Source organism: Leptopilina heterotoma, unplaced genomic scaffold (assembly GCF_015476425.1).
Source record: "Leptopilina heterotoma isolate Lh14 unplaced genomic scaffold, ASM1547642v1 Lhet_218, whole genome shotgun sequence".
NCBI classification, from domain to species: Eukaryota; Metazoa; Arthropoda; class Insecta; order Hymenoptera; family Figitidae; genus Leptopilina; species Leptopilina heterotoma.
In genome coordinates, this window is record NW_025110935.1 from 1218838 (window position 1) to 1245692 (window position 26855).

At 22.8% G+C, this 26855-nt stretch overlaps 1 protein-coding gene across 1 annotated transcript in view; it reads right to left on the bottom strand.

The window, feature by feature from the left end:
- The window catches only part of LOC122501916, a 173386-nt gene extending 151866 nt beyond the window's left edge, over nucleotides 1-21520 (bottom strand). Inside the window, exon 1 of the mRNA XM_043611701.1 lies at nucleotides 21217-21520. The gene's annotated coding sequence lies outside the window, so the exon portion shown is untranslated. The remainder of the gene's footprint in view (nucleotides 1-21216) is intronic.
- Between the last annotated feature and the right edge of the window lie 5335 nt (nucleotides 21521-26855).

Below are 26855 nucleotides of genomic sequence, written 5' to 3' on the forward strand. Positions count from 1 at the left end.
ATAAACAGTTATAAAAAAAGCATAAATATAATAAACAAAATGGGTAAATTTTTCATTTGTTAATCATCATTTTTTTTTAAATTTTCTAATTTCTAATATTATTTTATTATGAATCATGAAAAAATACCTGCGCATATTTTCGATTTGTCAAAAAAAATTTTTTTTTAAAGAAAAAAAACAAAAGAATACGCACAAAAACTAACTTCAGGTGTGGACAGAATGAATTTTCATTCAACTAGAAAATGTAAAATTCGGAAAATTCTTATAAATATTTTTTTCAAATTGAAATTTCCCTAATTGGGATTTAGAAGTTCGTTCGCCTTAATTTGCAGTAGGCACTAAAAAACCCCTTGAGCGTTTCTTCATTTAAATCTTTAAAAAAAATTCCCAGACGTCGAGAATTGAACTCACGATCCAAGAGGTCGTGAGTCGAGAAATTATCCTCTTAACCACAGGACACATTCAACTTTTTCAAAATGCAAAATATTCTCATTTGCTAATTTTTATTGCACGTGTTTACTGCTCTTAACCACAGTATCCACAGTAAGTTTTGACCTCTGTTGAACCCAAAATTTAGGTATTTGAGTAGATTTCAAGAAAAAAAAAACACTCAATTGAATAGCATTAATAACATTAGAATTTCAAATGATTTCTTGACCTCGTCGCGTAAGGGTATCAAATCAACAATTGAAAATTAATGCTAAAGAATCATTTCTATATATAGTTACCGGGAATCTGGTATTTCTTGTATGGTTATTTTCACCATAGGTGTTTTTTCAAGAGTGCACAGCGCCCATTGTTAATGGGGGTTAGTATTATAATACACCTGGCAGAACACCTACGCGCCCTCATCAACTACCTTCTTTCTCTCTCTATATATACACGGAGAGAAGGTTGAACATAAAATCACGGTGTGATCAGAGTCTTAGGCGATGAATGGAAACTCATCATAATTTTCTACAAGATGTAGCGCTCTCTGACGGTTACTGTCACTGCCACTTGCGATTCGTGAATAGAAAAACTCGGAGAAATCACTCAGATTTACCGTGAACTTTCCCCCTCTTTTAACCTTCTGAATTAGACACTGTCTTTTACGGTTCAAATTTCTCTCCGTGTACGTACAAATACACTATATACACAGCAGAGGGTTTATATGCCATAAAGCACGTTAGTTGAACCGCCAGATATTACTCATAGTATGCCAACGTGAATTTTAATAGGCTCGACTTGCTGCGTGAGATCTCTTCCAGTTAAGGATCTCAAACTGTTAGATATTGAAATGAGAACATCGTCTTCCGCATTTTTTTTATGTTAGATAAAATCTATTTAAGATTCTGTTGAGAAGTCCATTTTTTTTGCTCCAAGTGGTGTGCGGTTCGCCATTCGCCATATAGAGAGAAAGAGAGGATATTTTCAAAAAAGAAACGCACACTTCGCGACGGCCATTAAAACATGTTTGGGCAAATTGAAAGTAGCTTTTGCGCACCTTATGTTTATTCATAAGCGTGTTCTAAATATGTTTCAATGTTCATTTTAAATTGAAGAGTCAATTAACATCTTTTTAATGACTTTCTGTTATTTTTACTTATGACGAAGGAGTTCGTAAATTTTTTTTTTTATTGTATTCCTTACTTCTAGGAATACTTCCAGAAATACTTCTATACTCCTAGGAATGGAGATAAAAGTTTTGCTAATAAAGAGACTTTTTTCCATCAAGAATGCATTTAAGAGGCCGAATTTTTATGGCGAACACGTTTATGAACTGAATAAAACCGAATCGTTAAAAAAAATATGATGGAAATTGATTTTTCTGGTCTAGGGAATTATAGGGATAAGAGAGAAGGAAGGGTCTTTTTGAGGGTCATCCAACTCATTAATTTATACGGTCACCGACCTATAAATGTGATTCGATATTTCACAAATTCTGGATAGGTGTTTGTCTAATAAGTCATCTTCTAACTATATTTTAAATTCAACGTTGAAAGGACGAATATTCGTGTAATTTATTCCTTCAAGCTTAAAAGAGAGGCCTTGGGCACAAAAGACTGTTGAGTGTCGCATTACCAATGAATGGAAATTGGTCCTCGCATCTTTTTTTCTCTTCTTTTCTATACAACTCCTCGTGACATGATATTTGTCAAGATTATTATTTCTATTTACTTTTTAGTTCATAACAAATTGTTCGTGGAGGAATGAAAAAATTATCCAGTTTTGTGGGAAAAGTTCCACATTTTTTTTTTTTTCTTTTTTTGAAATGCTTTCAATTTAGATCAGCAGACTTTACACTCGATAATTAATTTGAAAAAAGTAGCAAAAAGTGGCTTAAAAACTGAAAAAAAAGTAGTAAAAAAAGTAGCTACCGAAAAATTATACTTGACGATCAAAAAAAACTCGATTTAGACACTTTACAAAACTGACAAAAATTCCATTCTATATCTTATTTTCCTGACTTTTTCCTAATTTTCATCAAAAATATTTACTTCTTTTTTATCCTGCTAATAAATTCAATTTCTGCGTAACGAATTTTATTATTCATGAAAGAATTTCAATATTTGTAAAAATAATTTTATTCTCGCGAATACGAATTTTATAAAAATTTTTAATTAATTGATTTTTTCGACTAATTTTATGCAAATTCCAATTTAAAAAATTGAATTTTTGGTAAATTTTTATTATTCGTGAAAAGAATTGAATTCTTACAAAGATTTGTACAAAAATTTTTTTAAATTATTGAATTCTGTTTCGAAATTTTATGAAAATAGTAGATATTGAAAGTCACTGAATTGCGAAAAGGTTTTAAAAATCAAATAAATTTTACAAATAATAATTAAAAAAAAAAAAATTTTAATAGAATTATTCTATTAAAATTTTTGAGAATAATTGAAGATATGTGAGGCATTTTATTAAATTTTTTTTAAATAATTGAATTCCTAAAAATCTTTTTTAAGAAAATATTTCAAAATAGTTGAATACCTGTGAAAAATTCTAATATTTTTTAAAATAATTTAATTCTTCCAAAGAAATTTTTAAAAAAATTTAAATAATTGATTTTTTCGAGGAATTGAAATTAAATTTTTTAAAATAGTTACATTTTCTGAGCAATTCCTGTAAAATTGTATATATTAAAAATAATTGAAATCCCACTATGAATTTTATTATTTACAAAAATAATTGAAATTTTGCCCATAATTTTATTAAAATTTTTGAAAATAATTGAATTTCGGAGAAGAAGTTTATTAATTTATAAAGATAATTGAAATTTTGACGAGAATTTCAAACAAATTTTTTGAAAATAATTGAAATTTCGCCCAGAATTTGTATTAAAATTTTTAAAAACAATTGAATTTCGGAGAAGAATTTTATTATTTATAAAGATAATTGAAACTTTGACGAGAATGTTTTGAAAATTTTTGAAAATAATTGAATTTCGAAAAAAAAATTTTTATTTATAAAGATAATTAAAATTTTTAGTAGGATTTTTGTAAAATTTTGAACGTAAATAAATTTCTTCGCAATAATTCAATTATTTTCAATAAAATTTCTGGAAAAAATTCAATTGATTTTAAAATTTTAATTAATTTCTTGTCAGTATTTCAGTTATTTTAAATTCCTTTGTGATAATTCAACTATTTTCAGTACAATTTTTATAAAATATCAGAATTCAATTATTTATAAAAATTTTGATAAATTTCATTGCAGAATTGATATTATTTTGAATTTTAAAAAATTTGAATTTTGAATGACTTCAATTGGAAATTTTAAAGAGCTTAGTTTTTTACAAAAAAATATATTAATTTATAATTAAAGTTATTAAAAATTCAAATTTTCTAAGAATAATTTTTTATTTTATTAAAATTGTACAAAAAATACTTGTATTATTGCAAAGGAATTTAAAACAACTGAAATACTGAGAAGAAATCAATTAAAATCTCAAAAAATAATTGAATTTTTTCCAGAAAATAATAAAAATAATTGAATTGAGAAAAAGAATATTATGATTATTTATACAAATAATTGAAATTTTGACGAGAATTAAAAAAAAATTTTTGAAAATAATTGAATTTCGGAGAAGAATTATTTTATTATTTTTAAAAATAATTGAAATTTTGACGAGAATTAAAAAAAAATTTTGAAAATAATTGAATTTCAGGGAAGAATTTTATTATTTATAGAAAATAATTGAAATTTTGACGAGAAATTTAAAAAAAAATTTTAAACAATTCTAATTTTGCCCAGAATTTTATTAAAATTTTTGAAAATAATTGAATATCGGAGAAGAATTTTATTATTCATAAAGATAATTGAAATTTAAAAGAATTTTTAAAATAATTGTAATTTTGCCCAGAATTTTATTAAAATTTTTTAAAATAATTATGTTTCGGAAAATAATTTTATTATATTTGTAAAGATAATTGAAATTTTGACTAGAATTTTTAAAAAGTTTTTTAAAATAATTAAATTTTGGAGAAGAATTTTATTATTCATAAAAGAAATTAAAATTTTGACGAGAATCAAAAAAAATTTTTGAAAATAATTGAATTTCAGGGAAGAATTTTATTATTTATAGAAGATAATTGAAATTTTGACGAGAAATTTAAAACTTTTTTTTAAATAATTGAATATTGGAGAAGAATTTTACTATTCATAAAGATAATTGAAATTTAAAACAATTTTTAAAATAATTGAATTTCGGAAAAGAATTTTATTATATTTGTAAAGATAATTGAAATTTTGACGAGAATTTTTAAAAAGTTTTTGAAAATAATTGAATTTTGGAGAAGAATTTTATTATTTATAAAGGTAATTGAAATTTTGCCAAGAATTTTATTATTTATAAAGATAATTGAAATTTTGTCGAGAATTTAAAAAAAATTTTAAACATTGAATTTCTTCGAAGAATTTTATTTCTTTTGAAAATAATTGAATTTCTGCAATCATTTGTAACTTCTCCAAAATTCAATTTTTTTAAAGTGTTTTTAACTAAAATTTTTCTATAAATCAATTATTTTTAATAATTAATTAAATAGACATTACCAGATTGAAATCAGAAAAATTGAAATTTTGTATAACAATTGTTTAATAATCGAAATTTTAAAAGTACAAAGTTTAGAAAATTGACAAGTTTCAGAAATCTAAAACAAGTCACGAAATCTACAGTAGAAAAATTAGTGGAATTTATCACTTCTAATTTTTAACGCGCAGAACAACTATTTCTCCTCAATTTTTACGCCACATTTTTTATCAAGTAAACAATACATCTCTTGAAATAATAATAATCCTTTTTTTTTGTTGTTGAATATATTTTTTTAGCACACGACACACTTGTATAGTTTTCTTTTTCTCTGTCTGGAATATGTCATGTACTTCCCGTTACTTGGTTGCCTTAAAGTTCAATGATAATAATAAAGAGCTTTCTCGCTCATTTAGCGATTCGTTCTTGTCCTTTGTGATTGCCTTAGACTTTGGCTTTCAATGAGCGAAGAAGCTATATACGCTTCTGAAGATGCGATCGATGAAATTGGATCTTGGGCATTTTTTTCCTCAACGGTTCGATTCCGATTTATTTTACTGATATGCGTGAATTGTCTGCTCAACTGAATCAATTCCAAAATCACTTCATTAAGAAATAGCCTCTCGGATATATATGTATTAAATAAGATTCGATCAAAATTAGTTTTAGAAACAAATTTTTAAAATTAGGTTTAGAAACTAATTTTTGAAATTAGGTTTAGAAACTAATTTTTGAAACTATAAATTTTTGTTCGTTTATATCAATTTGTCGTGCGATAATATTTTGCCCGAGTGTACAATTGTCGAAAACGAAGAAATGTTTATTTGGGTCAGAAAACATGGACCGTAGTTGTTAAAATAATTTTCCAATGCAAATACTCATTTCTGTAACTTGAGAGCTTATTTGAATAAAGATAAAACTCACCTGGGATGTAAAGCAACATTTAAAAGAAACATCATAAATCCTCCAATAAAAAAAAAGTTTTATACTTGTGTGTATGTGTATTTTTATTTAAAGGAAAAAAAAAAGAATGCACACACAAAGCAAACCTTTGCCCCCATATAACTTTCGGTTTGAGCTCGTTAACATTTTAATACTTTTCTTCGCACATATTTTCGAAATCTATATGGGGCCCCGAAGGTATTCAGCGAGCGGCACGCGGTTCGATTTAAAACGTGGAGAGCACTAGCTTTGAGACGCGTGAATTTTAATAGGCTCGTCAGAATCGATTTTGCACACAGTTACCTGTGTGGTCTTTTCGTCTTTTAATTCAACGCCCCAAGTTCCCTCGTCGGCGTCATTTATACTGTGTGTAATACAAAATATTTATACTGTGAATGCAACTCTTTTCCAATCAGTACAACAAAAAATTACCAACTTCATTTTCATTTTTTTTTTTCTAAAATTCATTTTCTTTTATTTCATAATTTTTTTTTTCTTAGCATCGTTTTATGAAAGATTATATATGAATTTTTATGATTCAACTATTTTTTCTCTAAAAATTGAAAATTATTTTTAAATTGTGGAAAGATAAAGAGTTGCCCTTTAAACTTATCTTGAAAATTCACCATCAAAGCAGGTAGATTTCACTGTTGCCTATGTATAAAAAAGATAAGAAGAGGAAAGTTCGAGTGGGAATGTAGTTTCCTTAAATATAAAAAAAAACCTTTTAGTGTGATTAAGCCATTTTAACCGTAAATATGATTTTCAAGAGAAATTTTTTTTTTTTTATTGTTCTTTCTAAAAGACTTCTGAATGTGAATTTTTCTGTTTTTAGTATTGAGATAATGCAACTAATAACGAGAGAAATTCCTAGACAGAAATGCAATGTTCTTGAACGTTAAGATTCTATAGACATAAAAAAAAGTTACTGTTAAATGATTAAACGACTGTTTTTAAAATCTCTATGTGCATTTCTAGAATTCATCAAGAATTTAAAAATTTGTAAACCGATACATTCTGTACTCAATTTTTTTTCTATGTCCAACATTTTTTTTTTGATCCATTTTTTTTTATCCAACTGCAATATGATCATTAGTAATATTGATTTGTGAAAATAATTGAATCCCTTAGAAAAATTTTATTATTTTTGAACAATATTTAATTTTTGCGAAGAATATTATTACTTTTGAAAATAATAATGAATTTCTGCAAGAATTTGTAACTCTTCCAAAATTAATTTTTTTTCGTGTTTTTACAAATAAATGCTTCTATAAATAAATTATTTTTAATACTTTTTTAAAAATTTCTTTAAAATTCCATTAAAATTCCTTCAACAAATTTTATTGAAATTCTACTAAAAATATTTGAATTCAGGCGAAGAAATTTATTATTTATGAAAATACTTGAAATCTTATAAAGAATTTTATGAAAATTTTTTAAAATAATTGAATTTTTTCAAGAAATTTTATTATTTATGAAAATAATTGAATTCGGGAGAAGAATTTTATTATTTTTTAAAGATAATTGAATTCTTGAGAAGAATTTCATTATTTTTGAAAATAATTGAATTCCCAAAAAGAAATTTATTATTTAGGAAAATAATTGAATTTTTTGGCAGAATTTTATTGACTTTTGGGAAGAATTTTATTACATTTTTAAAAGTAATTGAATTCTGGGGAAAAATTTTATTAAATTTTTAAAATAATTGAATTCTAGGGAAGGATTTTATTAAATTTTTGAAAATAATTGAATTCTGGAAAAGAATTTTATTATTTATGAAAATAATTAAATTCTTGGGAAGAATTTTATTTTTTATGAAAATAATTAAATTCCCAAAAAGAAATTTATTATTTTGAAAAATAATTGAATCTTTTGGAAGAATTTTATTGAATTTTTGAAATAATTGAATTTTGGGAAGAATTTTATTAAATTTTTGAAAATAATTTAATTTTGGAGAAGAATTTTATTAATTATGAAAGTAATTGAATTCTTGGGAAGAATTTTATTAAATTTTTGAAAATAATTGAATTCTTGGAAAGAATTTTATTAAATTTTTGAAAATACTTGAATTTCTTCGAGAAATTTTATTACAATTCTTCTGAAAATATTTGAATTCAGACGAAGAAATTTATTATTTATGAAAATAATTTAATTCTTATAATGAATTTTATCAAAATTTAAAAAAAAATTGAATTTTTTCAAGAAATTTTATTATTCATAAAAATAATTGAATTCCCTAAAAGAAATTTATTATTTAGGAAACTAATTGAATTTTTTGGAAGAATTTTATTGAAATATTGAAATAATTGAATTTTGGGGAAAATTTTATTAAATTTTTGAAAGTAATTAATTGCATTCGGGGGAAAAATTTTATTAAATTTTTAAAATAATTGAATTCTAGGGAAGGATTTTATTAAATTTTTGAAAATAATTGAATTCTGGAAAAGAATTTTATTATTTATGAAAATAATTAAATTCTTGAGAAGAATTTTATTTTTTATGAAAATAATTGAATTCACAAAAATAAATTTATTATTTAGGAAAATAATTCAATTTTTTGGAAAAATTTTATTGAATTTTTGAAATAATTGAATTTTGGGAAGAATTTTATTAAATTTTTGAAAATAATTTAATTTTGGAGAAGGATTTTATTAATTATGAAAGTAATTGAATTCTTGGGAAGAATTTTATTTTTTATGAAAATAATTGAATTCCCAAAAAGAATTTTACTGAATTTTTGAAATAATTGAATTTTGGGAAGAATTTTATTAAATTTTTAAAAGTAATTGAATTCTGGGGGAAAATTTTATTACATTTTTGAAAGTAATTGCATTCGGGAGAAGAATTTTATTATTTATGAAAATGATTGAATTCTTGAGAAAAATTTTATTAAATTTTTGAAAAGAAAAAGAATTTTATTATTTATGAAAATAATTGAATGATTGCGAAGAAAATTATAAAAAATTTGTAAATATGTATAGTTGGAATTTCTGGGAAATTTTTATTATTTTATGAAAAGAATTAAAGGTTTGCGTACAATTTTATTAAATTTTTTTACAAAAATAAAATTTTTAATAATATTTGATTTAATAATAATTTAATTAATAAATTTATTAATTATTTATCATTTATTGAATTGTTTTTCATATTTCAAAATTTTATTTTTCATTAAAATTAAAATTAAAAGAAGTATAATGTGTCATTCAGTTGAACGTTCGAATCTTTAAGGACATAATGTTTAACATTTCTCCGAATTGTTGTACAATTAACATTAAAGTACCGACATTAGGTGAAAAAATTCTTTTTCCACATAATTCACCACTAATGAAGTAAAAACGAAATAAAATGAAATAAAAATCCAAAATCCCAACTATTCTTTCTATTCCGTTCTATTTTCCGCGACATAAAATAGATAAACGTGTCTATTGATCCTGAAAAGGATGAAATAATGTGATTTAAAAGAAAAGTAATATACGAAAGTGCAGTTGACGTGTGGAAACTGTACCTTTATAAAATATATGTCTATATAAAAGGCATTGAGAAATAATAAACCTCATTATACTGCACTCTTTCTCAAGTGTGTGGCATTTTCTTAACGTTGTTGTTTGGTGTGTGTGTGTGTGTGTATCTTTAGCGATCAAGTGCCGCATGCAGTGAATCAGATGTGCGAAATGAATGTCGTTCTATTCGATTCAGGAAATTAATGAAGTGCCGAGTAGTTTGCCTACTACCACACACACACATACATATAAATAAATCCCCAATGAACGAGACCCTTTGTTCACCATCGCGGCAGAATACCTTCGCTTCATTTTCTTTACGAGTAGTCCTCGGCAAAACTTAGCGCGCCTTGTTGACGTGTCGAAACCACCCAACAACGATGCGCAAAGGAGAAAAAAAAGAAGACACGTCCTTAAATTCAAATCCCTTCTCTCTGTTTCACTTAAATGTAAAACAAAAATTCTAAAAATCCACGAGAAATATTTTTATTACCCGACAAAATGGTTTATATTCTTTGTCGCTCTCTATAATTAAACTAATCCTAATTTGGTGTTGCTGCTGCTGCTGCTGTTACTTTTTTTCTTTTTAAAAAAAAGATTTTCTTTTCTGAATGAACGATTATTTATGGAAACAATATAAATCTCGAATTAAGGAATACCGGAGAAATAAAGGTTCTTTGAATGTAGAGGAAACGAAAGTTAAACCGCGCGATTAAAACTGAAGGCATTTGAATTTACAGGATTATAGCTGAAGAGTGATTTAGTCTTGCATCACCTTAAATGATGCAACTTATCGTGTAATTGTAATCGGAAAACCGAAATTTTCTCCATGAACGATATATAGACTGCAAAAAAAAAATCGTAATTGAAAGACAGAAAGGATTTTATATTAAGTTGCATAACTTCTTGATCTTCTGAGTTCGCAACAAAGAAAATAAAGTGAGGTTTCTTTTCTCCCTCAAAATACTATATATTATATGATTCTTCTGAAAAATACATTTTTAATGTCTTGATGAATTTTATAAAATTTACTCTCTTATCACTAACCATATTAACCCCTTCGCAGTCTAGTTGAAAATCGCTTGTGGTCCAAAAACGGTCCGAAAAAAAAGTTTACAAAAAAATATGATTTAATCATATATAAGGTTTTTGGGGTCGCTGAATTCGAATTTGAGGTTAATTTTTGAAAATTCAAAATGGCGGATCCAATATGGCGACCAAATATGGTGGATAATTTTAAAATTAAAGCGTTTTAAGGGAAATTCATTTCTCGGGGGTTTTCGAGGTCGCTGAATCCAAATCTGAAGTCAGATTTAAAAAATTCAAAATGGCGGACCCAAAATGTCGACTTCAAAAAAAAATTTTTTTTCAGATTCCCTTAAAACTCGTTACTCGGGGGTTTTCGGGGTCTCTAATTACAAATATGATGTCAGATTTTCAAAATTCAAAATGGCGGATCCAATATGGCGGATGATTTCAAGATTGATGCGAAAAAAATATGAAGTTACCTCAAAAACCCCTGAGTAAACATTTTAGACAAATTTGTCAACATTCAAAAAATTTGATCGACATATTGAATCCAAAATTTAGCATTTAGAAAAACGAACATCAAATTCGAATTCAGCGACCCCAAAAAACCCCGGGAACGGAATTTCGATCAAAACGCATAAATTTTGAAATTATCCGCCATATTGGATCCAACATTTTGAATTTTGTAAAACGAACATCAAATTCAAATTCAGCGACCCCAAAAACCCCCGAGAAACGAATTTTAATCGAATCGCATCAATCTTGAAATTATCCGCCATATTGGATCCGCCATTTTGAATTTTAAAAATCTGACATCATATTTGTAATCAGAGACCCCGAAAACCCCCCAAGTAACGAGTTTAAAGCGAATTTGAAATTTTTTTATTTTTCGAAGTCAACATTTTGGGTCCGCCATTTTGAATTTTTTAAATCTGACTTCAGATTCGGATTCAGCGACCCCAAAAACAGTAGTATGTACTTCGCTACTAAAATCAAATCATGTTTAGTATTTTTTTTTTGAGATGGCCATATATGGCCACAGACGCAAAGGTGGCACGACTTTTCGTGGCCATATATGGGCCATGGACTGTTAAGGGGTTAATAGTAAAAAATTTAGCACTTTCTTATCAATTAGTCCTCAATTTTTTATATCATGAAAATTCACATTTTTCCTAATCAGGGTTGCCCGCTTTTGCTCTTTTCAAATTCCCTGACTTTTCCACGTTTTCCGGTTAAAAAACGGATTTTTTCCAGGTTTTTAAAACGAAAATTATTCAAAACACCAATAACTACATTTTTAGGAAAATATTTAATCATTATTTTGTTTTATACACGGAGAAAAATATAAAGTAGCTTTTACTATACTTTTATAGTAAAACATTTCTGGTTTGGCATTTCTGGTAACTTTTACTATACTTTCGGAGTAAATTTTGTTAGTTAAAAGTATGAAAAATTCAGATTTTCAAAGAATTTAATTTGAAACCTTTTCAAAATTCAAATATTTCTAAAAAAATTGAAGCTATTTTTTTAATATTCAATTATCTAAAATTTTAACTGAAATTACAATTTTAAATTAATTCTTCTCAGAAAATTCTACTGGAATTCAATTTTTTAAATACAAAAAAAAACATAATTTATTGAATAATTGATTGTTTCCTATAATTGAATTCTCATAAAGATTTTTATCATCACATTTTTAAATAATTAAATTGAATTCTCTCGACGATTTTTAATAAATTTTTTAAGAATAATTACATTTTTCGAAAAATTTGATTAAAATTGAATGAAAAATAATTGAAATTCTCAAATTAGTTTAATTATTTATGAGAATAATTGAATTACTTTAAAAAAAATTTATTATTTACGAAAGTAATTGAATTTCTAAGACGAATGGTTATTAAAATTTTTCAAAATAATTGAATTTCAGAAAAAAAAATTTTATTTATAAAAATAATTGAAATTTTGACGAGAATTTTATTAAAATCTTTGAAAATAATTGAATTTCGGAGAAGAATTTTATTATTTATAAAGATAATTGAAATTTTGACGAGAATTTTATTAAAGTCTTTGAAAATAATTGGATTTCGGAGAAGAATTTTATTATTTATAAAGATAATTGAAATTTTGACAAGAATTATATTAAAATCTTTAAAAATAAAAATAATTGAAATTTTGACGAGAATTTTGAAAAATTTTTGATAATAATTAAATTTTGGAGAAGAATTTTATTAAATTTTTAAAAGTAATTGAATTCTGAGGGAAAATTTTATTAAATTTTTGAAAGTAATTGAATTCTGGGGAAGAATTTTATTAAATTTTTGAAAATAATTGAATTCTGGAGAAAAATTTTATTATTTATGAAAATAATTGAAATTTTGGCAAGAATTTAAAAAAAAAAATTTGAAAATATTTGAAATTTTGCCCAGAATGTTATTAAAATTTTTGAAAATAATTGAATTTCGGAAAAAAAATTTTTATTTATTTTTAATTATAAAGATAATTTAAATTTTTAGTAGGATTTTTGTAAAATTTTGAACGTAAATAAATTTCTTCGCAATAATTCAATTATTTTCAATAAAATTTCTGGAAAAAATTTAATTGTATTTAAAATTTTAATTAATTTCTTGTCAGTATTTCAATTATTTTAAACTCCTCTGTAATAATTCAATTATTTTTAGTACAATTCTTATAAAATATCAGAATTTAATTATTCTTAAATAGTAGATATTGATAATAATATTGAATTGAGGAAAAATTTGGAAAAAAATGGAAATTTTGCCCAGAGATAATTGAAATTTTGCCAAGAAAAATTAATTCTATACAAAATTCTTGATTTAAATGTATGAAAAGTGCAAATTTTCAAAGATTTTAATTTGAAATTCATAATCAATATTTATTAGTAAATTCTCCGAGAATTCAATTATTAAACTACAAAAATAAATATTTTATTAATCAATTAAATGTTTCTTAAAATTGAATTTCAAAAAGAATTTTATCACCAAATTTTTTAAATACTTGAATTATTCTCTTGACAAATTTTAATATAATTTTTAAGAATAATTTCATTTTTCGAGAACTTTGCTGAAAATAGTATTAAAAAGAATTGAAATTATTGTTAATTCTGCCAAGAATTTTATTAAAAGATTTGAAAATAATTGCGAGTTTGGGAGAAAAATTTTATTATTTATAAAGATAATGAAAATTTTGACGAGAATTTTTGAAAACGTTTAAACATAATTGGATTTGTGCGAAGAATTTTATTAAAATTATTTTCAATAAAAAAAATTGAATTGTTACACAAAGAATTTCATTAAAATTTTTGAAAATAATGTAATTTCTTTAAAGAAATTTAATTAAGAATGTATTAAAAATAATTACTTAAATTCTAATAAATAAATTGTAGCAAAGGTTTTTATTTTTTAAAATAATTGAATTTCTTTGATAATTTTTAATAAAATTTTGAAAATTACATTTTTCGAGGAATTCGATTAAAATTATATTAAAAATAATTAAATTTCAGCATTGAACCTTACTTACGAAAATAATTACATCCCTTTAAAAAGAATAATAATAATTAGCAAAGCAGTTAATAAGTGAATTTTTAAAAATTTCGAAACAGAAATAATTGAAAAATTAAAGTTATTACACTTTTAAACAAAAAATTTGTAATTTGCATAATAATAAATTGAGTCCCTTGTCATTCTCGCTATAGTGTTTGTAACATTTGCCATTTGATATTGAAAAGAAAAGAGTAAATTTTCTGCTTTTGAACTTTTCGAAACTTTGAAAACATCTTAATTTAAAATTAAATTTGTGAATTTTTCCTTTTTTTAGTAACTTTCGTTTATAACACGAGGGGCCAAATGTTAATTCTTACAAAAAGTGCGACTAACACAAAATAGTTTTCACACAGACACAAACACTCGAAGAAAGTTGAATCGTTTTATTTACTGAGCGCGCAGGAAAAGTTAAAGACTCTCAAGTTTGTTATAAACTCTCTGTGAGTAAGTTGAGAAGTTGAATGCAAGTTTCGCTTTGAAGACCTGTGTTGATTACCTTTCCTAATTACTTCTTATTACTGCTATATACTGCCCCCTTAATTTCTCGCAGTTCATCCACTTGACGCGTTAGCCATTAGTATGCGTCTTCATTTCCAGTGTATAACGACATTAATCGTTCATCCCTTCTGCTGTGTGCTTCCGGGTGATACTTGATAAATTATTTTTATTTTTTTTTCTTTTTCTTTTTTTTTCATTCTAAGCGCGCGTATAACATTAGCGAGAATTCTGACATTTATATGCGCTCAACGAGATATAGTCACATGTGTCTTTTCGCATGATTGTAAATTATTTTACGCATGTAAATTATTTTTACAACTTTAATTTTCAATTTTGTTGCTTGAGCTTAAGTTTTTTTTTTGTAACTTTAGTCCCAAGTGCCGCAAAATAATTCCATAAACAACACAGTAAAACGTGAAGTGTTAAAATAACACCAGAATGGATTAAAATAATCTGCAACAATTTAATCCCTCTGAGATTAAATTAACACCAGAAAGGATTAAAATAATCTGTTTTGGTGTTATTTTTAACTATGAATGAAATTTTACTTTAAATAAAACACCAAAGTCAACGATTTGGAAAAATTCAACGAATTTAGCTTCTCCAGGGAGAATCGTATAAGTTACTAACTTACTAACTAACTCAGTAACATAGTTACTAAATTCAATTGTGTTCCAAAATTTAAAAAAATTCTCGTCAAAATTTCAATTCTCTTTATAAATAATAAAATTCTTCTCTGATATTCAATTATTTTACAAAATTTTAATCAAATTCTTGTCAAAATTTCAATTATTTTTAAAAGTTTTCTAAAATTCAATAATTTTCAATATCTACTATTTCAATAAAATTTTCCAACAGAATTCCAGTATTAAAAAAATTTTAAATAAAATTCTACGCAAATATTCAATTATTTTCATAAATAATAACATTTTTTACAGGAATTCAATTATTTACAAATTTTTTTATAAATTTCTTGACACTATTTAAATTATTTATTTAACAAAATTTCTCGAAAGAATTCAATTATTATTAAAATTTGATACAAATTTCTTTTCAGAATTTCTGTTATTTTAAATTCCTTGCAAGTTTTCAACAAATTAAGGTCAAAAATTTTTTTAAATTTTCGTAAAAATTTCAATTTTCTTTATAAATAATCAAATTCTTCTCCAAAATTCAATTCTTTTTAAATATTATAATGAAATTCTTGGTAAAATTTCAATTATTTTTAGCAATTCAATTATTTCTATAAATAAGAAAATTTTTTACCGGAATTCAATTATTTACAAATTTTTTTTTAAATTTCTTCGCAATAATTCAATTATTTTCATAAATAATAACATTTTTACAGGTATTCAATTATTTTTATAAATAATAAAATTCTTTTAGGAATTCAATTATTTTCATAAAATATAAAACTCATTGCAGAATTTCAATTATTTTTAATGCAATTTTAATCGAATTCCTCGAAAAATGTAATTATTCTTAAAAAAATTTATTAAAATGCGCCCAAAGAATTTAATGATTTAAAAAATTTGTTGACAACATTTTTTATGAGAATTTAATTTCAAGAAACATAAAATTAAATAAATTATTTATTTTTGTATTTAAATAATTGAATTCTCGTAGAATTTACTAATAAAAATTTATTTGAAATTTTTATTAAAATTTGTAGAAAATAATTAAATTCTTCGCAGAATTTTTTTTAAAGTTTTAAAATAATTTTTAAAATTCTTTTTGCGATGAATTTTACTTTGAAAGGATTTCTTGACAAGAATTTATTAAAATTTTTTTTTTAAAATAATTGAAATTTTGATAAGAATTCAATTATTTTTGAAAAAAATGAATTCTTGACAAGAATATGTTTCAAATTTTTGAGAATATAATTGAAATCCTCCAAAGAATTTTATTAATAATGAAAATAATTAAAATCTTCCAAAGAATTGCATTCTTTATGCGATGATAATTGAATTCTTGCGATAAATTTTATTAAAATTTTTGAAAATAATAGAAATTCTCCGAATAATTTTATTATTTACGAGAATAATTGAATTCCTGTGACAAATTTTATTATTTGCAAAAATAATTGAAGTCTTGTAAAGGATTTTTTTAAAATTTTTGAAATTAATTGAATTTTGGAGAAGAATTTTATTATTAATAAAAAAAATTGAAATTTTGACAAGAATTTTATTAAAATTTGTGAAAATAATTGTATTTTCGAGAATTTTATTATATTTGTAAAAATAATTGAAATTTTGACGAGAATATTTTTCAATTTTTGTACATAATTGAATAATTTTTATTTTTCAATATTATTTAATTGCAGAATTTTTGAATAATTTAAAATTTTGTAAAATTGAATTGTAAACGAATGAATTTGGAAATGCTCATAAAACTCATCGCAGCGTTTCAATTATTTTTCATACAATTAGAATTGAATTCCTTGAAAAAGTAATTATGTTCATACAAGTTTTAATAAACCACGACAAAAGAATTCAATTATTTAAAAATTTGTTACTAAAATTCTTTATGAGAATTGAATTATGAGAAACATTCAATTATTCAATAAATTATTTACTTTTGCATTTAAATAATTAAATTCTTGTAGAATTTTCTAATAAAAATTGATTTTTATTTCATAAAAATGAATGTCAGATAAAATTTTCGATTATAATAATTGAATATTAAAAGGAATATAACGTGAATTTTTTGAAATAATTGAATTTTGAAATTAATTTTTTTGAAAAAGTTTAATTGAATTTCCTTTTATATTATTTGAAGTTTTTATTTTCTAATATGCATTTAATTAAAGAATTTAGGAATAATTGAAATTTCGTGAAATTGAATTTTGTAAACAAATGGATTTGAAAATTGCCAAAGAACTTTTTCGAAAATTATTAAAAATAATAGATATATAGTAAGATTGTAGTTAAAATTTTTTGAAAATAATTATTGAATTGAAATAATGAAAATAATTTTGAAGAAGTATTCTTATAATATAAAATAATGATTTTATTACTTGGTCATCTTTAATTATTATAAAACATGAAGAAATCGATGACTCTGAGTCGGAGTTATCGATATCTTCATGTTTTATAGTTATAAAAAAATTTAATGAACTAAAATTTCATTTATTGTAAAAAATAACACCAAAATTGATTATTTTAATTTTCTTTGTGTTAATTTAACCTGCAACACTTTTTAATACCTCACGATTTACTGTGAAAGGATGAAAAATAGAAATACTCCGAAAATTCGGAACTTTCAAATGAGCCGAAATATTTTTTGTAACTTAAATAATTTCAAAATGTTAAGATTCAATATTCAGCTGTTGTTATATTTTTAATTAAAGCGAAGAGCGCAGAGCGAACAGATTTAGAGAAAAGAAAATTACAAAGTCATTGGAACTTTCCGAATTTTCATATTAATGTTGACTTTAAATCAACAAATCAGTATTGTAAATCTGATTTGTTGATTTAAAATCTCATTGTCTTTCCGTACAACAACATTAATCACCTATTACATTTCATTAAAACGATAAGACGATAAAATTATAATTCGCAACTGCCCTATGCACATATAGTTTATAATTACAGTATTACACATATAAATGCGTCTTGTGTAGTAAAATTATATCGTTCGCGCAGTATATATACGAAGACAAAATATTGACACGATCCCCCTGATAAACGGGCGCGTGTGATACACAGGAAAAAAAAAGTCTGACTCCGTTTACACCTTAAATTCAGCCCATGTATTTCACATAAGTCTGTCCTTGTTTAACGGGGCTGACTCCGTTTACATCATAAATTCAGCCTCAAAAAGAGGCTGAAAGTAAAACTTTTTTTTTAGTGTGTAAACATTATTCATTCACATATATATTATGAATGTAAGAGAATTAATAGCTTCTGGTTAGGTATATATATTATAGAGAGTCTATATATTATATAGAAAAAATTATACTGTATATTATAAAATTTTTGGGGTGTTTAAAATGTCACGAATTTTATAATTACACGTAATGTAGCATATAGAAAGTAAGTTAATATCGTCGATAATAAGTACTCTTAAATAGTAATCACGAAGATATAATGGCCACCTTCCGACCTTCTATGCTAACATAATTGATCTGGGATACATGCGGACCTATAATTAGCGCCTCCTTTCAAAATTGGGATTACCTAGTTCTTTTATAAGAATTTATTATTTCTGATCTGCAAAAATTAAAGACTTTCGTTGTCTTGTATATAGTGTATCCGCAATTTATTTACTATACGCCATTATTTATTGCACTTCTCTAGAAGCGCCATTTATCAAATGCATTTTTTTTTTACTTTCATTCTTTGCGCCATTATGTTATCAGCATTAGTATTATATTATTATTGCTATCACTGTTATTATCACCATCATTATAATCATTACCATAATTGCTATTTCCACTATTCTTATTATTATTATTATCAAAATAAATTTTTTATTACAATTATTATTATTTAATAATTTTAATATTTGCTTTTTGTAGGAACCGTTCCTGAAATTTCTTTAAGGATATAAATAATAATAAAATAGTTAATGTTATTATTTAATTATTATTAAAATTATTAGTAATTAATATTTCCTTTTTTTAAATCGTTTTTCGTAATTGTTTTACAACAAAAAAGCTGTAAATAATAATATAATACTTATTGTTATTGTTATTATTATTATTTTAATTAACATTAATATTATTATTTACTATTGCTATTATTACTATTATTATTATTATTATCATTTTATGTTGTTACTATTTATATTATTGGTTTTTTGCAGACTTATTTTTTCAATGATAAATAACATAAATAATTAAATAATCTTTAATTATTGAAATAAATAAATAATTTACTCTCCCAGAGGGCAATTTTAATTATAAATGTATATATAATTTGAGTAAACGTGTTCATATACATTTTATACTTTTTTTGTAGAAAGAGGAAGCGATGTGTTTCCTAAATTCTAATTTTGTTTTGATAAAAGTCAACTTTCTGTTTTGATAACGAAATTATCAACTTTTGTATATGTATATGGGTCAAAGAATCCGCACAGAAAAAGTTTTTTTGATCTTGAGCAAATTATATACATGAAAAAAGTGGTTTCTTTTTAATTTGATTAATTTGAAAGCTTTTTTTCTTTTAGTGCTAAAATTTATTTTTCTATTTATTTTTATTTCCACTTTAATTCAAATTTCTAATTTATTTTTCATTTAAAATATTAAAATTTTGTTTTTCAAAAATATAAATAATTTTTTTCTCAAAAATTTAAGTATTTTTTTCACAATTTTAAAAATTATTCTTTCAAAATTTGTAATATTTTTCTACAATGACAAAAAATTACATAAAAACTGCAATGAATAATAAATTCACTTATTACCTACCTACTTTGATAATTAATTATGTTAATTGTTATTTATTATTTTCAAAAATTTTAATCAAATGCTTCGAAACAATTCAATTATTTAAAACTTCCAGTAAAATTATTGGCAAAAATTCAATTATATTCAAAAATTTTCATAAAATAAATGATAATATCTCAAAATAATTTTATTTGTATTAAAAATTATAATAAAAGTCTTCGAAAATTCAATTATTTTTCAAACTTTTTTATAGAATTTCTTAAAAGAATTCAATTATTTTCAAAAATTTTTTAATAAAATTCTTCAAAAGAATTCAATTATTTTTTCATAAATAAAAATATTTTTCTCAGGAATTCAATTTTTCAATTATTTTGCAAATGTTATATTTTTGAGCCTAAAATTTATTATTATTCAAAACATTTTAAAAATACATGAAAAATGCAAAAAAATAATTGCAATAGTTTTTTTTTATTTATTGTAAAAATGGCAAAAAATTTGCAAAATTTTGAAAAATTTAAAGTACATACAGAGAAGAGACATTCATTTGATTCAATATAATCAATTATTCGATTTATGGTCAAATAAATATTGACGTGAAGCAAATAATGAACATTATTTAAATCAAATAAAACTTGAGGGATCAAATAAATTCTGAATTTGAAGCAAATATTAATTAATTACCTCAAATAAAAATTATTTTAATCAATGTAAATTAATTTATTTATGTAGATAATAATTGTCGAATATTTAATTATTTGTTAATAAATTTTTTTTCGGAGCAGTGCGGAATACAATAATTTATTAATTGAAATTTAAATCTTTTTGTTTGTCAAAAAGTAAAGGAAAAATAAATTATAAAATAAAAATGTAATTAAAAAACTAAAAAAAAGTGTATGAAAATTAAAATTCATAAAAAAATAATAATAAATAAATAGGAAACTAACAATAATAGATGATAAAATAAAAATATAATTAAAAGTCTAAAATAAATCTAAAAAAATAATAAACATATGTAATAAAATAATAATAATAAAGAATAAAATAATAAATAATTAAAAACTAGAAAAAAAAACAGAAACTAAAATTAAATAGTTAGCGTAAAAAAAGAATAAAAAACTGTAAAAACAATGTTTTTTTTAAGTGAACTATAAATTTCCTTAAATAAAATTATCGTCGCTTTGAATAAATTCAATAATTCTTTAAAGAGAGAAGTAAGTATGCAGAAAAAATATTTGCGCAGGCGCAAAATATTACCGGGAATTATCAAAATAATTTAATTGATTTAAATACCTTGTACGATCCACATGCTTAATATGTCACTGGGCACAAATGTAAATATGTTTACAATGTATGTGTCTCTCTCTCTATGTATGAATAAATACACCAACTAATTGTGAATCACTTTGAAAACAAAATCATTAACAAACAGTATATTGAAAAAAACTCATTTAAACTCGCGAAATGTCATATTTTTATTGAAACATTCAATTAAATAATGGAATTAATTTGAGAATACCGGCAAATCGCGTGCATTCACTCATTGTCGGTGAATGAATGACTGAAGAGAACTGCACGACTCCGGCATCACCGTTGTTAAGTATACAAAAACCTTCAGCCAATAAGGTGCGAGCGATTGAAAACTTTCAAAAGAACGCCCCCATTTTATGAACTCTCAACCCCGGTTACATACTAATCAATCCAATTTTTACAAAAAAATTTATTAATTTATTCATTTCATTAATATTTAAAACAAAATTATTTTCTAATTATTATTATTTCAAATAATTTAACTTTTAATTACTAAACGAAAAATTATTTAAGTTTGATTTGCAGTAAATGTTTGAAATTAAATTCTACGGAATTTTTCGGGTGGAAAAAAATCAATCCAATTTTTCCAAAAAATTTGTAAATTTATTTACTCAATATTAATACTAAATTGTAAAATTTTTTCATGTTTTATTAAACAAAAAAATATTTAAAATTAATTTGAAGAGAAGCGCTTTAAATTAAATTTCATGGATTTAACCCCTGGGTGAAAAAAAAAATCAACACAATTTTTACAAAAAATTTATTAATTTTATTATTATTCAAAATAATTATTAATTATTTTTAAAATAAGTAAAATCGAAATTTAACATTTTTTTAACGAAATGAAAAACTATTTAATTAATTTGAAGAAAATGATTTAAACTAAATTTTAAACCCCGAGTTAATTTTCACCCGGGGTTAACTTAACCCTGGGTGAAAAAAAACCAATACAATTTTTCCAAACAATTTGTAAATTTATTATTAATATTAAATTCAAAAATTTTTTCCATTGTTTACTAAACAAAAAACTATTTAAAATTAATTTGAAAGAAAAGGTTTAAACTTAAATTTTATGGACTTAACCCCGGGTGGAAAAAAAATCAGTCCAATTTTTTCAAAAAAACATTGTAAATTTATTCAATTAATAATAAATTTGAATTTTTTTTCAATTTTTACGAAACAAAAAACTATTTAAAATTAATTTTCAGGAAACGTTTGAAACTAAATTTTATGGACTTAACCCCGACTGGTACTAATCAATCAAATTTTGTCAAAAAATTTGCAATTTTATTTATTTAACATTAAATTCGAAAAATTGTACATTTTTTACTAAATATGAAAAATTATTTAAAATCATTTTGAAAGAAACGTTTGAAATTAAATTTTATGGATTTAACCCCTGGTAAAAAAAAATAAATTAGATTTTTACAAAAACTTTGAAAATTTATCAAAAAAATTTTACATTGCTTTCGTACTGAACAAAGAATTAATTTATTAAGATTAATTTGAAGGAACGTTTCAAAATCAATTAAATTAATTTATGCAAAAGAATTTCCTGTGTAATGCACGAAATTTATAGTTATTAATTTCATAAAAATTTTGATAGTTTTTCTTTAGAAAAAAAATAAACTTTTCGCCATTCATATAACATATGCCTTAGAACCTCGTTTAAAACACTTTTATGACCAATTCGCCAGAAGTTGTTTTATTTTCCGTTTCGAAACTTATATACATGAATAATTTGGCATAACCAGGTAACTTAAAGTGGGCAATAAAATTTTAACCTTCTTATATATACACTAAATTATGCTTCAAATTTTTCAATTTCAATTGTATCGCACAAAATAATTTCTTTTCCTGGAAAATTCCGCTATATTTTTTTTCCACAAAAAGCAATTTATCACTTCTTTTTTTTTGCTATTTTTGAAGAAAGAACTATAATATTGCTTAACTTATTTATAATTTCTTAATAATGGCAAACTACTTGGTTCCAAGGTATACACAAGTCTTTATAGAAATAGGATTTTAATTATACAGACAAACAAGATTATTTTAAATTATAAAATAAGGGGAAAGATATTATAAATTTTTTACAGTAAGAAATTATTTGTTGGTTAAAAAAAAATTTTTTTTCAAAATGACTTTTTTCACTCTTTTTTAATTATATCAATTTTTCAAAAATTGAGTAACAATTATTGCTGAGTCGATATTGGTTGTTTAAATTTCGAACTAAAACTATATTTTTTTAACTGTAGGTAAAAAAATTTCCTTTCTAATCCTTGCGCGATTCACTACCGACAGTGATACACCGACCTTAAACTTCTGTTATACCTTCAGCAGAAAGGAACGGGAATCCCTTTCGTTATTACCAACAATTTTTTTTCTCCTATTTTCAATTTGTATTAGTATTATTTCTAAATTTATTCCTACTATTATAAATTTTAATTATTATAAATTATAATATACTATTTAATAATTTAATTAAATAATATTCGAATAACTAAAAATTACTAAAAGAAAATCAGAAAAATAATTATTTAATTTTTACATTTATTAAAAAATTGAATTATTCAGCTAGTCATTAAATTTTATCAAAACTTTAATTATTTACTTTAAGTTCAGTGCGACTTAAAAAACAATATTTAAAATTTTCAAACTTTTAGGTAATTTAATTTTCTGATAACATGAAAAATAGAACGACTTCCATGTTTTTTCTTTTTCGACTCTTTTTATAGTAATTAATTAATACGTTGGTGAAGTTTACAAAGTTTGGAATCAGGGATTAAAAAAAAATATATTTTTTTCCACTAGTACACATTAGTTTTTTTCCACTACTTTTTATCTAATAATTAATGTTAAAATATTGTATGTAACAAAAGAACTTTTGTTATTTTGTCGTTCGTCGGAAAATTCTTGCTAAAAAAATAAATAAAAATAAATAAAGAAAATAAACTAAGTAACAAAAGTTTTCATGAGGAAAATTATTATTTACTAATTAAACCTATATAAACAAAACAAACATTGTCGAACAAAATAGTAAAAATAAATAAATAATATTTTTATTCTTTAAACTGTCTAAAACAAATGAATAATAATATTATTGTTTATATTATACGAAATAACAAAAATTTCCTCGAGTGAAATTGAGGCCTTGGATCCAATAACTCGCCCGACGCTCGGAGGAACGCGCAACTGCCAGTCAGTGAGCAGTGAGCGCCTCTGGGCCACTCACTGCTACCCGACTGGTATTAGCGCGTGTCTTCGAGCGTCGGGCGAGTTATTGGATCCAAGGCCTCAATTATTATTATTATAATAAATAACAATTATTATTCAATGATTAATATTTAGATTGTGAATAATAAAACAATAAAAATAAGTAAAATATGTTTTTTGTGTTTTCATCACTAAATTAAATAAACAAAATAACACAAATTTTCACAAAGAAACTTATAATTTAATAATTAATATTTAAATAATGGATAGCAATGAAAGGAAATAAACAAAATAATACAAATTTTTATAAGAAAAATTATTATATTATATATTTAAATACTAGATAACAAAACATAAAAAATAAGTTGTTTTTTAATCACTAAATGAAATGAACAAAACTAAACAAAGTAATAAAAATTTCTATAAGGAAAATATTATTATTTAATAATTATTATTTAACAATTATTTTTATTGTGAGTGAACAGTTATTATTAAAAAAAAAATTTTTAATATTGGATAGCGATGAATCAACAAAAATAAATAAAATGTGCTTTTTGTCTTTTAAGAACAAATGTAAATTTGCTAACTAATATTTAAACAATGGATAATTAACAATAAACAACAAAAATAAACTTTTTTTATTAGATTTTTCATCAGACAAATTATAATTTATATATCTAATAATGAAAAAACTTACTTCCTAAATTTGAATTAGTAAATTTACTAATTTAAATTAATGTCTAATTTAATTTTTTTTATATTACTTCCTCATAGAGGAAGTATTGTAATACCAAAATTTTATGAGTTCGATTTTTTGACATATCTTTATGTTATTTGACCTTAGGAGTTCAAAAATGCCATTTTTAAAAATTTTCTAGTAATTTTTACATTCAAATTAGTACATTTTACTAATAAATAGTAATTTCTAGTATTTTTGCATTCAAATTAGTAAATTTTCCTAATAAATAGTAATTTTTTAATTCAAATTAGTACATTCTACTAATAAATAGTAATTTTTAGTAATTTTTACATTGAAATTAGTAAATTTTACTAATAAATAGTAATTTTTTAATTCAAATTAGTAAATTTTACTAATAAATAGTAACTTCTAGTAATTTTTGCATTAAAATTGGTAAATTTTACTAATAAATAGTAATTTTTAGTAATTTTGCTTCCTCATAAGGAAGCTTTGCATTGGTGACGATTTTCAATTTTTCAAAAGAAGATTATATGGACTCACAAAAATTGTGTACAAATTATCTCATACAAATTTTGATGGATTGTCCTGAAATTTTGCAGGTTTTTTTGCAGTCATTAATACCTAAAATCTGACACAAGGATTTTCAAAAATATCTACAAAATTTTTTTTTATACAATTTTTTTAAAATTCAGAAAAAATTTTTTTTGGTATTTTTTGAAATAATTTTTTTATTTGTTAATATTTTCATTAATTACAAATTTATTAGTAAAATTTACTAATTCAAAAACAAAAAAATCAGTCACTAATTCAAATTAGTAATCATTTTTACTAATTCAATTTAAGAGAACAAATACCGTATATTTAGGCCTTTTCATTATTAGATACATAAAAAAATAAATGAACATAAAATTATAAACAATTTTGTTCAGAACTTTTGTTTTTTACAAAATTAGTGCTTCAAAAAATTTTATAAAAATGTTTAATACAAAATGTTTTTTTTAAATAAAAATTTGATAAGGAAAATATTAGTTTCTTTAAAATCGCTTATCACAAACTTTGTAGACTTCACTAAAGTTAATTATTATACCTACCTGGTATTTATTATGATTATTAAAATTATTATTTTTATTTTTTATTAGAATAAAAAATTCTAATATTTGCTTTTTGTAGCAATCGTTCCTGTAATTATTTTGTGATAATAAATAACTTTTAGGTATTAATTTTGTCATGAAGGAAAAAATTATTAATTTTTATTATTATTATTTTATTTTTATTATTATTAGGAATATTATTATCATTTATTTATATGATAAACGTTCATACAAAAAGTTAAAATGTCCTTTCATACAAACTGTATTATTATTTCTATTATAATATTATTATTATTATTATTATTATTATTATTATTATTATTATTATTATTATTATTTTACGATTTTTATAAAAAAAATATTTTAAAAAATTAATAAATTTTTTTTTAATTCAGTCTATTTAGTCTATAATTGGTAAAAATTTATTCGTGTTAAATTTTTATTGTTTAAATTCTCTCTCAGTTCGAGTGCGCATTTTTGGAAAGGAGATGATGGAGGGAGGGGGGAGTTTAAAATACTTTTTTTTCTAACAAATATATTAAAAAGTATATTTATAAATAGAGTAATAAAAAAAAGGCAAGTTGAAATTCTTTTAAAAGAAAAGCAGTTTAATAGTT